This window comes from Oratosquilla oratoria, chromosome 27 (assembly GCF_046742065.1).
Source record: "Oratosquilla oratoria isolate Oo_2021 chromosome 27, ASM4674206v1, whole genome shotgun sequence".
NCBI classification, from domain to species: Eukaryota; Metazoa; Arthropoda; class Malacostraca; order Stomatopoda; family Squillidae; genus Oratosquilla; species Oratosquilla oratoria.
This window is the reverse complement of record NC_134803.1, coordinates 5,196,242-5,208,397: the sequence shown is the minus strand read 5'-3', so window position 1 is coordinate 5,208,397 and position 12,156 is coordinate 5,196,242. Positions and strand designations below refer to the sequence as shown.

The 12,156-nt window shown below is 41.3% G+C and overlaps 1 protein-coding gene across 2 annotated transcripts in view; it reads left to right on the top strand.

The window, feature by feature from the left end:
- The first annotated feature begins 10,980 nt into the window (after positions 1-10,980).
- The window catches only part of LOC143039869 (uncharacterized), a 105,572-nt gene continuing 104,396 nt past the window's right edge, over positions 10,981-12,156 (top strand). For both annotated transcript variants that reach the window (XM_076210160.1, XM_076210159.1), the window contains exon 1: positions 10,981-12,015. The gene's annotated coding sequence lies outside the window, so the exon portion shown is untranslated. The remainder of the gene's footprint in view (positions 12,016-12,156) is intronic.

The following is a 12,156-nucleotide window of genomic DNA, read 5'->3' as shown; positions in this document are numbered from 1 at the left end:
ACCGGTCGCAGATTTTATCATCTCTGCATAATATTTTCGAAATGTGTGTTATGGCACTAGACGGCAGTGTAGGTTTACCACTACCACAGCATATTCCTAGACACTTCATTCCCTACTGTTGTGATGCCATGTGAAAATAAAGTAATGATTTTTGGTAGTGATATCTCATTTAGCAGATAATGTGCTGCATGGCCCTATACAACCACCAGAACAGTGAATAATAGGTGAATTACTGAATTGGCATTGGCAAAATATTACCAATGCCAAATCCCTTTCTAAAAAAAAAAATGCCAATTCACCAAAAAAATCCCGACTCTTGCCGATGCCAGTTAATCGGTACACCACTAAAGAGAACAAATATTAATGAAAACTCCAATATATTACATACACTGTTGGGACTATTTGCAAATGTGATGTATCAGTAGCCAAACATCACTATTCACATGCCATTGTTAAACATTAAATCTGTTGAATAACTGAGAGAGAAAAGATAATATTGTGTATCTGCCGAGTGTAAAAACTGTCAGTGATATTGTCCAACTCGTCTAACTTTTTGACTACTCGTTGATACTGCTTACTGCTCATATAAACACTTTCCACACCCATTCCCATTGGGCGGCGCTGTCCACAGGCACACCTGTAAAAAATAAGTGCTCATAAGTAGCCTGTGACCACAGCACCAATTCATTGATTAGGTCAACACCAAAAATAAGATACAGTAATCTATTTTTGCCTTAGAACTAGGTAGCCTATGTAATACACATGTTGTGAATCTGCACAGATTATGAATATCAAATGTGCAACACCAATAATGAATTCATAATTGGACGCACAGATAGCGAATCCATTTGACATTCACACATGAAGATTCATAAAAAAATAGTCAATGTTAGGTTTGTGGCGACGCGCCACCAGTCTAGACCAGACTGACCGCGACGCATCTGTCTATCTGAGTAATTAGGGAGTGAAGCTCCCACGGGCTTTTAATGTGAGCCCGTTTGGAGGGTGATTTGACTTATGAGTGTGTGTGGGCCCAACCACACACACTCATACATTCACAAGATGTGCATACGCATGTAAAATACGTATGCACATCTCGGCGAATGCACCCTTCAGATGTACCGGTGTTTGGTGTTACAAGTAGTGTTGTCAAGTGAAATACATGTATATATATATATATATATATATATATATATATATATATAACTGTATATATATTTATAGGGGGGGGGCTGACACTCCACCACCCGACGCAGTTCGTAAGCGCTTAGGTGGCGGCATAGGCGACGCACAAGACCCTCAGATGTTGTCGGAGGCCCTCTCCTCAGAAAAGCAGTTGCGGGGCAATGCTGGAGGTAAGGCTTTAGGGTGGCCTCAGGGTGGCTACAGTGGTGGCATCTTCTTTCTGCAGGTGTTGAATTTCTCTTGATTAGACAGAAACAACGGTCCTCCAGTCGCAGACGGAAGAGCAGAGTTTCCACTTTTCTAGGTGTGGAGCGAGGAAGTACAAGGGGCTCATAGTCTGTGACTGCCCTGTACCACCTCGCCCTCTCTGACACCTCTGCCTCCAGTCTGTGCTGAAGGAACCGTTGTACCTGATTAAGAGCCCTGGTGCGTAGGCGCAACTGATTTCTGCTGAGAGGGACGACAACATCGACTTCGGGGTCTTTGGCGCGCCGCTTCAGCTGCGGCGTCGGCTAGCTCATTACCTGGGACACCTACGTGGCTTGGCACCCAGTTGAGCGTAACATTCCTGCCTTGCTGATGCAGCTTCAGCAGGAGTGCTAGGATGGAGGTCAGTAGGCGTACATTGTCGCTGGGCTGTATCGATTCTAAGCTGCCTAGCAGAGACTGTGAATCCGTGTGGTTCACCACAGGACCAGCTCGAGATATTAGAGCATGCTCTAACGCTCCTTGGACCGCTATGGCCTTAGCTTGGAGAGTGGACACATGATCGGATACTCTCCTGCCGAAGGTCAAACCATCCGTCACGAAAGCAGCCCCCGCACTACGAGGCCTGTTGGGATCTACGGAGCCATCCGTGTAATAGACCGCCATTCCAGGTTCCGACAGTGCGCGGACGCCTTGTAGGGCCTGTGCTCGTACTCTTTCCTGATCACATAACTTCTTCTTACTGGGAAGCTTTGTGACAACGAAGGTTGCAGGTATCGACAGCCATGGTGGTGGGGGCTTGAACTCTGGGTGTGGAGAGTCCCTACCCTTCTCAAGGAGAGTGCTGGTGAGCCTGAAGGAGTCCAGGATCCCAGCCGCCTGTGATAGCCAGGTATCGGAGTGGATAAGAGTATCCACCCGTCCCAGAGCTGTCACAAGGCTCTGACTCAGCTCAGTTATCCTGGGGCTCCGGACTATCTTGGCAAGAAAGTCGACCTCCAGCCTTCTGACACGTGATGTTAATGAAGGCAATGAAGCCTCCATTTGGAGGTTAACGATCTTAGTCCAAGGTTGAGCTCCCAGGATAATCCTTGCTGCGGCATTTTGGCAAGGCTCCAGGTCTTCAAGCTTGGCAGTCGCCACATTTATGAGAGCTGGGGCAGCGTAGTCCACCAAACTGCGGAGTGCGTGCACATAGAATGTGCGAAGGACCCGATGCGTGGCACCAAGTGCCTTCCCCGTCATTGCTCTCATAACTACGGTTCTTGCCTTCAGTCTCTCCTTGAGATAGGTTAGTTCTTTCTGAAAGGTGAGCCTCTCATCAATCCAGACCCCCAGGTACTGATACTGGTGAACCCAGTCCAGCCTAAGGTCCTGGATGGTGAGGTGCTTCCCTTCTTTCCAGAGTCTCAATGCCATGGCCTTCGATTTTGTAGGGGAGATCTTTAACCCTAACCTGCAACATTCCGTCGCCACAGTGCTTAAACAGCATTGAGCCCTGTTGAAGCACTGCCGTTTCCCAGTAATTATGAGCGCAATGTCATCTGCATAGCAGATGACCTTGCAGAGGTGTCAGAGAGGACGAGGTGGTACAGGGCACTCACAGACTATGAGCCCCTTGTACTTCCTCGCTCCACACCTAGAAAAGTGGAAACTCTGCTCTTCTGTCTGCGACTGGAGGACCGTTGTTTCTGGCAAATCAAGAGATTCCACACCTGAAGAAAGAAGATGCCACCATTGTAGCCACCCTGAGGCCACCCTGAAGCACTATCTCCAGCATTGACCCGCAACTGCTTTTCTGAGGAGAGGGCCTCCGACAACATTTGAGGGTCTTGTGCGTCGCCTATGCCGCCACCTCACTCTGTGGGGTCTCGCCGCCTTTTATATGAACCATATCTCACGAAAATGCCAGAAGATTCGAGATTTTATGTACTCCGTATAAGCGTTCATATTTAATTATTCGTAACATTAAACAAACTTAAATATACACAATTCCATTAGAACATATTCAAGGTTTTTAATTAAGATTACAATTCCCCAATCACACTAGGTCTATAATCCCTTCAATTCGTAACATATTCGGCGTTCACTAGAAGGAGTTCTGGTTCCTTCACGTTCGAGAAAATATTCGAAAGAATACTCACGCAAAAAGTCACGTATTAGCCTACGCAAATTCTATACAATGAACAAAAAAAAAAAAGCGTACATACAAATATAAATGAAATGCATTTATCATTAACATCTATATGCACATGCACTATTATATGTGTATACATATAAATTATGGGAGCATACCTTTATTATATACATATATATAATCATATCTCAACTAGCATTTCGTATCTTATATATGGCACAATTATTTAAAAATCAGGGACTTTGGTATTTAACAAAATTATTAAAAAAAATATTAATGAAAGTTAGATTTTTGCGGACTTACAATTTTGGCATTCCGCTAATCGCTAATCCGCTAATTTTTCAATTCGCTAATCCGCTCATTTTTTCTTAGTCCGCTAATTAGCGGATTAGCGATTAGCGGACTTCATGTGCGGAATGCCCACCTCTGAAATTATTATTTATTATTTTTTAATTTGTGAATTGTAATAAAATATTAAGTAATAAATATTCTTTTTTTCAGTTCCCACAATGGAACCATGGTGGCAGGAATATCTTCAGAAGGTCGGCTGCCAAGGCACAGTCTCTGTGGAATGCCCAGGGCCGCCGAACTGTCGCAGCCAACGAGATAAAGGATGCTATCGGCAAAAAACTTAAAGTCCCTGGCGCGACGAGGTGGAACTCCAGCTATGACAGCTATAAGATGCTTTCTGGCCTGCTACAGGACCTGGACACCCGTAAAAAGATCAATGATCTCTGTACCAGCATGCGCCCCAACCCGATCCCCGCCTTTGTTGACGAGGACAACGAGGTCATCGCCGAGTACGTCAAAGTTATGGCCCCAGTTGCCAATGCTTTGGACAAAATGCAGTCAGACCAGCATGCCTACATGTGGAACTTCCTTCCCAACTTGATGGTGCTCCAGAGGGACTTGAACCTGCTTAGGGACGACAACAGCATCAAGCATGCCAAGCCCCTCGTCACCTACCTCCTGGGGACACAGGAGCACCATGGCAGAGACAAAAAGGGCTTCACTGAAAGGTAGATATTTTTAATATTTTAATATAATATAATAATAATAATATAATATAATTATATCTATATAATTAAAAAATAAACTGACCCTTCGCGTTTGGTGGCATTTCGCTCACACACACACCCCGGTGCCCGGTCCGCGTTTGGTGGCATTTCGCTCACACACACCCCGGTGCCCGGTCCGTGTAAGGGTTATTCCACGTTTCTCGCCTCTCATAAGCGGACTCACATCTCACACGCCGACATGGGGAAGGATTCTTCAAAGTTGCAGATGCAAAGAAATAGACATTTCTGGAGGTGGGTTACACGCGAAAAGAAGTTAACTAAAGGGGATTTGAACACAAACAGAAAACTATTTCAGAAGATGAAAAATGAACACATGTTTAAGTTCCCAGACCTGTATCGAGAGACTAAAGCTTTAGCTGTGAAAGAGACGGTGAAGGTGTTTCAGCGAAAGCTGTTGACGTTTAATGAAAAGTTAAAAGAGGATAAGACTTACAAGTATAGTGATGATGTTTTGGATTCTTTGGAAGTTTACGTCGGAGAAATCCCTCAAGAGAGGTCAGATGGGTTTCAAAAGCATTATTTTGCTGGTACTAAATAAAAAGATTCTGTTACAATTATTTCTTTTTCCTGAGGCGAGAGGCATTTGGGGGTAAATCGGTTACACCGCCAACTACGGTGAAGAAGAAGAACTCGAAGAAGAAGAAGAACTCGAAGAAATCGAAGAAGAAGAAGAGGAAGAACTCGAAGAAGAAGAAGAAGAAGAAGAAGAACTCGAAGAAGAAGAACTCGAAGAACTCGAAGAAGAGGAAGAAGAAGAACTCGAAGAAGTAGAACTCGAAGAAGAAATCGAAAAACTCGAAGAAGAAGAACTCGAAGAACTCGAAGAACTCGAAAAAGAAGAACTCGAAGAACTCGAAAAAGAAGAACTCGAAGAACTCGAAAAAGAAGAACTCGAAGAACTCGAAAGAGAAGAACTCGAAGAAGAACTCGAAGAAGAACTCGAAGAAGAAGGAGAACTCGAAGAAGAAGAACTCGAAGAAGAACTCGAAGAACTCGAAGAAGAACTCGAAGAAGAACTCGAAGAAGAACTCGAAGAAGAACTCGAAGAAGAACTCGAAGAAGAACTCGAAGAACTCGAAGAAGAACTCGAAGAACTCGAAGAAGAACTCGAAGAAGAACTCGAAGAAGAAGAAGAAGAAGAAGAAGAAGAAGAACTCGAAGAAGAACTCGAAGAAGAAGAACTAGAAGAAGAAGAACTCGAAGAAGAAGAACTCGAAGAAGAAGAAGAAGAAGAAGAAGAACTCGAAGAAGAAGAAGAAGAAGAAGAACTCGAAGAAGAACTCAAAGAAGAAGAACTCAAAGAAGAAGAAAAAGAAGAACTCGAAGAAGAAGAACTAGAAGAAGAGGAAGAAGAAGAATTCGAAGAAGAAGAACTCGAAGAAGAAGAAGAACTCGAAGAAGAAGAACTCGAAGAAGAACTCGAAGAAGAACTCGAAGAAGAAGAACTCGAAAAAGAAGAACTCGAAGAACTCGAAAGAGAAGAACTCGAAGAACTCGAAGAAGAACTCGAAGAAGAAGAACTCGAAGAAGAAGAACTCGAAGAAGAAGAACTCGAAGAAGAAGAACTCGAAGAAGAAGAACTCGAAGAAGAAGAACTCGAAGAAGAACTCGAAGAAGAAGAAGAACTCGAAGAAGAAGAAGAAGAACTCGAAGAAGAAGAACTCGAAGAACTCGAAGAAGAACTCGAAGAAGAACTCGAAGAACTCGAAGAAGAACTCGAAGAAGAACTCGAAGAACTCGAAGAAGAACTCTAAGAAGAAGAACTCGAAGAAGAAGAAGAACTCGAAGAAGAAGAACTCGAAGAAGAAGAAGAAGAAGAAGAAGAACTCGAAGAAGAAGAAGAAGAAGAAGAACTCGAAGAAGAAGAAGAACAACAACAACAACAACAACTCGAAGGACTCGAAGAAGAAGTTCTCAAAGAAGAACTCGAAGAAGAAGAACTCGAAGAAGAAGAACAACAACAACAACTCGAAGGACTCGAAGAAGTTCTCAAAGAAGAATTCGAAGAAGAACAACAACTCGAAGAAGAACTCGAAGAAGAACTTGAAGAAGAACTCGAAGAAGAACTCAAAGAAGAAGAAGAACTCGAAGAAGAACACGAAGAGGAAGAAGAACGAATGAAGAAGGAGGCTAGAAAGGAACGGAGAGAGGCCAATGCAAAAGATTTAACAATTCGCAAAGTTTTGAAACAAGAAAAGCAAGTAAAAAAAAGTTATTACTTAAAGGAAAAAAAGAATTAAAAAAATATAAAAAGGGTATTTTGAACGGAAATTTAACACCAGCACAAATCGCCTATATAGATGACTTGCGAGAACAGCTAGATGTTGACAAGAAATAAAAAGTAATATGATTTTGATATTTTATTTTCCAAAAAAGGGGCGTAGCCCAGGGCGCGCAGCGCCCGCGCCTAAGGCGCAGCGCCGCAGGCCAAGGCCCCCGGCGTAGCCGGGCCGGCGCAGCCGGTGGGCTTGTAAATAATAAAATAATATAATATATAGTAATTGAAATAAAAAAAAATCATCATTAATCAATAATTAAATTAACTCATATCTTAATCTTTTCAGGTTTCAACACATGTTTGAGGACCAGGAGAAGCTCCTTGCGACTGCCTTCCACCCCAAGTTCCGTCTAAAGATGGTCAAGTACATATGCAGGACAAATCCTGACTTGTACAACCTGGTGAGGGACAAGATGGTGTCGGACCTTGTGGCCCAATTCAGGTCCAAGGAGGGGGATGTGGCCTCCGCCTCCAGCCAGCCCACCTCCAGGCCACAGTCTGTGGCCAGCCACACCAGCGAGCACGACGAGTTTGCCTTCCTTCTTGAGGACGAGGAGGAGCCTGTGGTGGTGGCCAACATTGGAGGAGGAGGTCGGCAAGGAAGTAGACACTTGTGGCGCCATTCCCGGCACAAGCATCATGAAGATCTCCCCGGCAAACTTCCCCAAGGAGCACAGGCAGCACTGGGTGAACTGTTTCATCAAGTATAACACTCCCCTGCCCTCGTCTGCCTCATCTGAACGACTCTTCAGCTTCGGCTCGGACATTTTGAGGCCAAAGCGAGCCTCTAACTTTGAGAACCTGACCTTCATGAAGGAAAACTTGAAGTTGGTTAAGAGGGAGAGAGAGAGGGCCGACAAGTTAGAGTGAATCTGTGAAGAGTGAAGACTGAAGTGTGAATTTTTGTTTTAAATGTTTTTACTGTTTTGTTTTGTGAACTTTTGTTTTTACTTTTTACTGTCTTGTATTAATAATTTGTTTTTCTAGTAATGATTTGTTTAATAAATAATGTAGATATCTTAAAAAAAAAACACTTTTTTTAATCGGAAAGCTTTAAATTTAGATTCGGAGATTCGGAATGAGTAAAATTTAGGTTTGGAAATGTTCGGAAGGTATCGGAATTAAGGTTCGCTTTGCTATTTTTTAAAGATTCGGAGGTTCGCGGACAAATGTTCGGAATAAATGTTCGCACCGAAATTTTGAAAATCGGGTTCGCTATTCGGAGGTTCGGAACCCAAAACCGGCGAAGATTCGGGTTCGGATTCGGAACCCAAAAAATAGGTTCGCGCGCCCACTTCTGGCAAACAGTAGTTATAATACAAAGAAAAATTAAGTTCACACCATTCATAATGTTAGCATAAATATTCAATATTTGTTATTGAATATAAGCCACTTATCATAACATAAACAACAAAGGAAAACAGGTAATATGGTCCTAGTGAAAAAGTAAACTACATATCATTCATGTCAAATTTTGCTGCAGTTGTATTTGGTTTCTGAGCAAGAAGTGTAACGTCTTTTCCTAGGAGTAAGTGTTTGAGGCGATATTTAAAAGTTACAGAATTTGGATGGTCGTATGTTCCTCGCATTTGCCGTATGCACCCAAATAAATGCTCCAGGCTGTCTTAATTTAGATTTCTAGTTAAATATATATTCAAGATTGAAAGACTTTTGCAGCATTTTGTACAGTCCTATGTATTGCTCAGAAACCAAATACAACTGCAGCAAATTTTGACTGTTTATCAAATAAAACTAAACTTGAGAAAAGGGAAGATGAAGTTTCATGTTTTGATGAGAGGCAGTTGGCATCAGAACTGTACAGTACATTACTAGTCTCTGCTTCAAAGATTTGGATGTTGGGCCAGGTGTAAATTATGAGTACGATAACATTGATGAAAACCTAAGAGACTGTGTAATCTCAGTTTCTAATCCACAGAAAGCAATCCACGTACTTATAGAAGAAGAACCTCTCAAATACATTTGTGGTTATATTGTTAGAAAATTTAACACAAAATATCCACACTTATGCCACAAAGCAAGTGACTGTAGGCCTACCGCCATGGCTAAAACATGGATTGATGAAGTAAACAGAGGTGGATTGTATGCTCTTGCTGACACCTTTTCCCAATTAACAACTATGAGAGAAACATTTAAAGTAATACACGGTGACAGTCTCAAGGAAGGAAAAGAGTGCTTGAAAACACTTGTTCGTGAATTAGAAAATGTTGGACTTGATGTACCTCATGATGACATATAATTTTTTGCCAAAATATCTGTGTCTTTAGAATTAGGAATCTAAATAATAACATTAAGACAAATAAGAAAAAACATAAGTCATGCAAAGGTCAAAACAGAAAGCTAATGAAACTGACCACATGAATGATATGTAGTTTACTTTTTCACTAGGACCATATTACCTGTTTTCCTTTGTTGTTTATGTTATGATTAAGTGGTTTATATTCAATAACAAATATTGAATATTTATGCTAACATTATGAATGGTGTGAACTTAATTTTTCTTTGTATTATGACTACTGTTTGCCATAATTACTATGAATATATTTGTGCTTACAATAGACCCTTTAATATTCCAAGTGTTCATCTAATTAATAATGCATGTCGGTAATATGTAATGCAGTTAAAAAAGGGGGGAGGGGAAGAGATAACAGGCTCCAAGGGTGGTCAAGTTCAAGTCAGTACTGTGAGTGGCTGGGAGGTATGGCGTGGATGACGTCATCACCCCTCCTCGCCCGCGCTCGGCCCGCTCGGCTGGCTGACCAGTCTACATGGACCCTGCCAGATGTAAACTGCCGCAAGTCGCGAGCTGCAGGACTAAAAGTCGCAAATTTCTGCCTAAAGTAACCCAATATATAAATATACATACACACACACACACTGTCACCTGAGAAACATATAAATAAGATTTTTGGAGAAACCTATAATTTAATAAGAACAATCAAAGTTGCATTTACATACCTGGATGAAGAAATGGTGAAGAAAATTCTAATCACCCTGATAAGACCAAGATTGGAATATGCAGCAACGATATGGTCACCAAGTACAAAAAAATGTATAAAAAAAACTTGAAAGAATACAGAGCAATTACAAAATTGGCACCTACACTCTCAAAACTATCATATGAAGAGAGACTAGCAAAACTTGAACTACAGATACTAGAGCAAAGAAGAGAGAGAGGAGATTTGATAGCTATTTACAGAATCATGAAAGGCATAGAAATTACTGATAGAGAGAATCTGATAAAATGGGATGACAGATGTACAAGAGGACATGGAAAGAAAATAAAAAAAGCTATAGAAGAGACCTGAAAAAGAACAGCTTTCCTCACAGAGTAATAGACAGTTGGAACAAGTTAGATGAGAAAGTGGTGTGTGCAAAAACAATACATGAATTTAAAAATAGTTTAGATAAAACGAGATATGAAAACGGGACACCACGAGCATAGCTCCCCTTCCCGTAAAATACAACTAGGTAAATAAATACATACACGCAGCGGTACCGAAATTATTTCGGTACCGCTGCGCTTCGGATCGTTACTCTGACTCTCGTGGGCGGGGAGTTGGGTGTGTGTGTGTGTGTGTGCGAGGTCATAGCATTACCCATAGATCGGACCTACGAGCTCTGAGCTCTCTTCCAGGAGGGAAATAGCTGTCGATCACGAGTCCAACACGTGATCCAAAGACTAAGTGAATAAACACACACACACACACACACACACATATATATATATATATATATAACATATATATATATATATGTATATAATATGTAAATATATATATAAATACATATATATACATATATATATATATGTGTATATATATATATATATATATATATATATATATAAATTGCAGGAGCTCGCACTTGATATTGAAGGCATTTATACTTTCAAGAGTTCACTCAGATGATCAATTGACTGAATAGAAGAATGACATGCTACATATACAGAGAGACGGATTTCAAATTTACTAAGTTTAACTTACTTCTTTGATAGCACAGACTTGATGCTCATCTGCTTGTCACTTACTTTCGATACATTTTGTTTGTTTTAACGACTCGCTGTATTTTTTAAATCCGTTCTGTGAGCTCTCATGTCCGTTCTACAAACTTTACTACGTGGCTTATTTCCATCCTCTTTCACTTCTGCTAACCATTTTTCAAACAGGGGATCCTTTAACCAGGCAGACTGAAACGTTTTCGAATAGTTTGACCTCTTCATTTCTAGATTTGTGGAGCTCACAACATATGATCCTCAATCGACCGTCATATGACTAATCGAAAACGTACATTTCGTACTGAGCCTCTGCGGGGCCGAGATGCGAGCGGGACGATCTAGCACGTTGAATACGTTCCTGTTAATTATCATATTCGAATACGTATATTTCGTACTGTGCGTCTGCGGGCCGAGAAGCGAGCGGGACGATCTAGCACGTCGAATACGTTCCTGTTAATTTTCATCCTACGTAGCAGTCTCAAATCGGACTAGGGTTGCCTGGTTGGTTTTACAAAAAAAAAAAAAAAAAAAAAAAAAAAAAAAAGGCCAACTGTAGCCAAAAATATGCCAATTTATGCCAAAATTACTTCCTGAATGCAGAAATAATCACTACTCTATTAGTCTTCATGAACGCAGAAATAATAACTACCAGTCTTTTCATTAGTAACCCAAAAGTAGCCCAACTTCAAAAGTAGCCCAAAATGTCGCAAGTCGCAAAACTCAAATTTAAGTCGCGCCGAGCTTTCAAAAGTAGCCCAATTTGCGACTTGTAGCCCCAAGATCGAGTGTAGCCCAATCTGGCAACCGTGATTCGGAGGGATTCCAACAAGTTCGATAAAAGCTCAAAGGGTCACGGGTTAATATTGACTAAGTAATTTCTCAAAGTTCAACCCCCGATTTATCAAACCTAAATTAAACAAGTAAATAAAGAGGAGGGGAATTAAATCGTATCATACTTACGATAGGGGCGGTTCGAAGTTTCAGGAAAGGCTCCTGAATCAAAAGAAATAAACACCTAGGGAAAGTTTCCCCAACGAATTGTTTTAGTTTAAGTTTAGTTCGAGTGTTTGAGTAGCGTGCGTCAACCGTTGGTACAGGTTGGAGGTCCAAGTAGGTAAGCACGGCATTCACTTTTTGTAATTTGTGTTTTAGGTGTTCGTCTATTGAAGTAGCATGATTTATTCCCATTTTCGCTCCCCACCTACTTCAGTTTACGTACATATCTTGTAATCTACCAGTGAAAATAGGTCTAGAA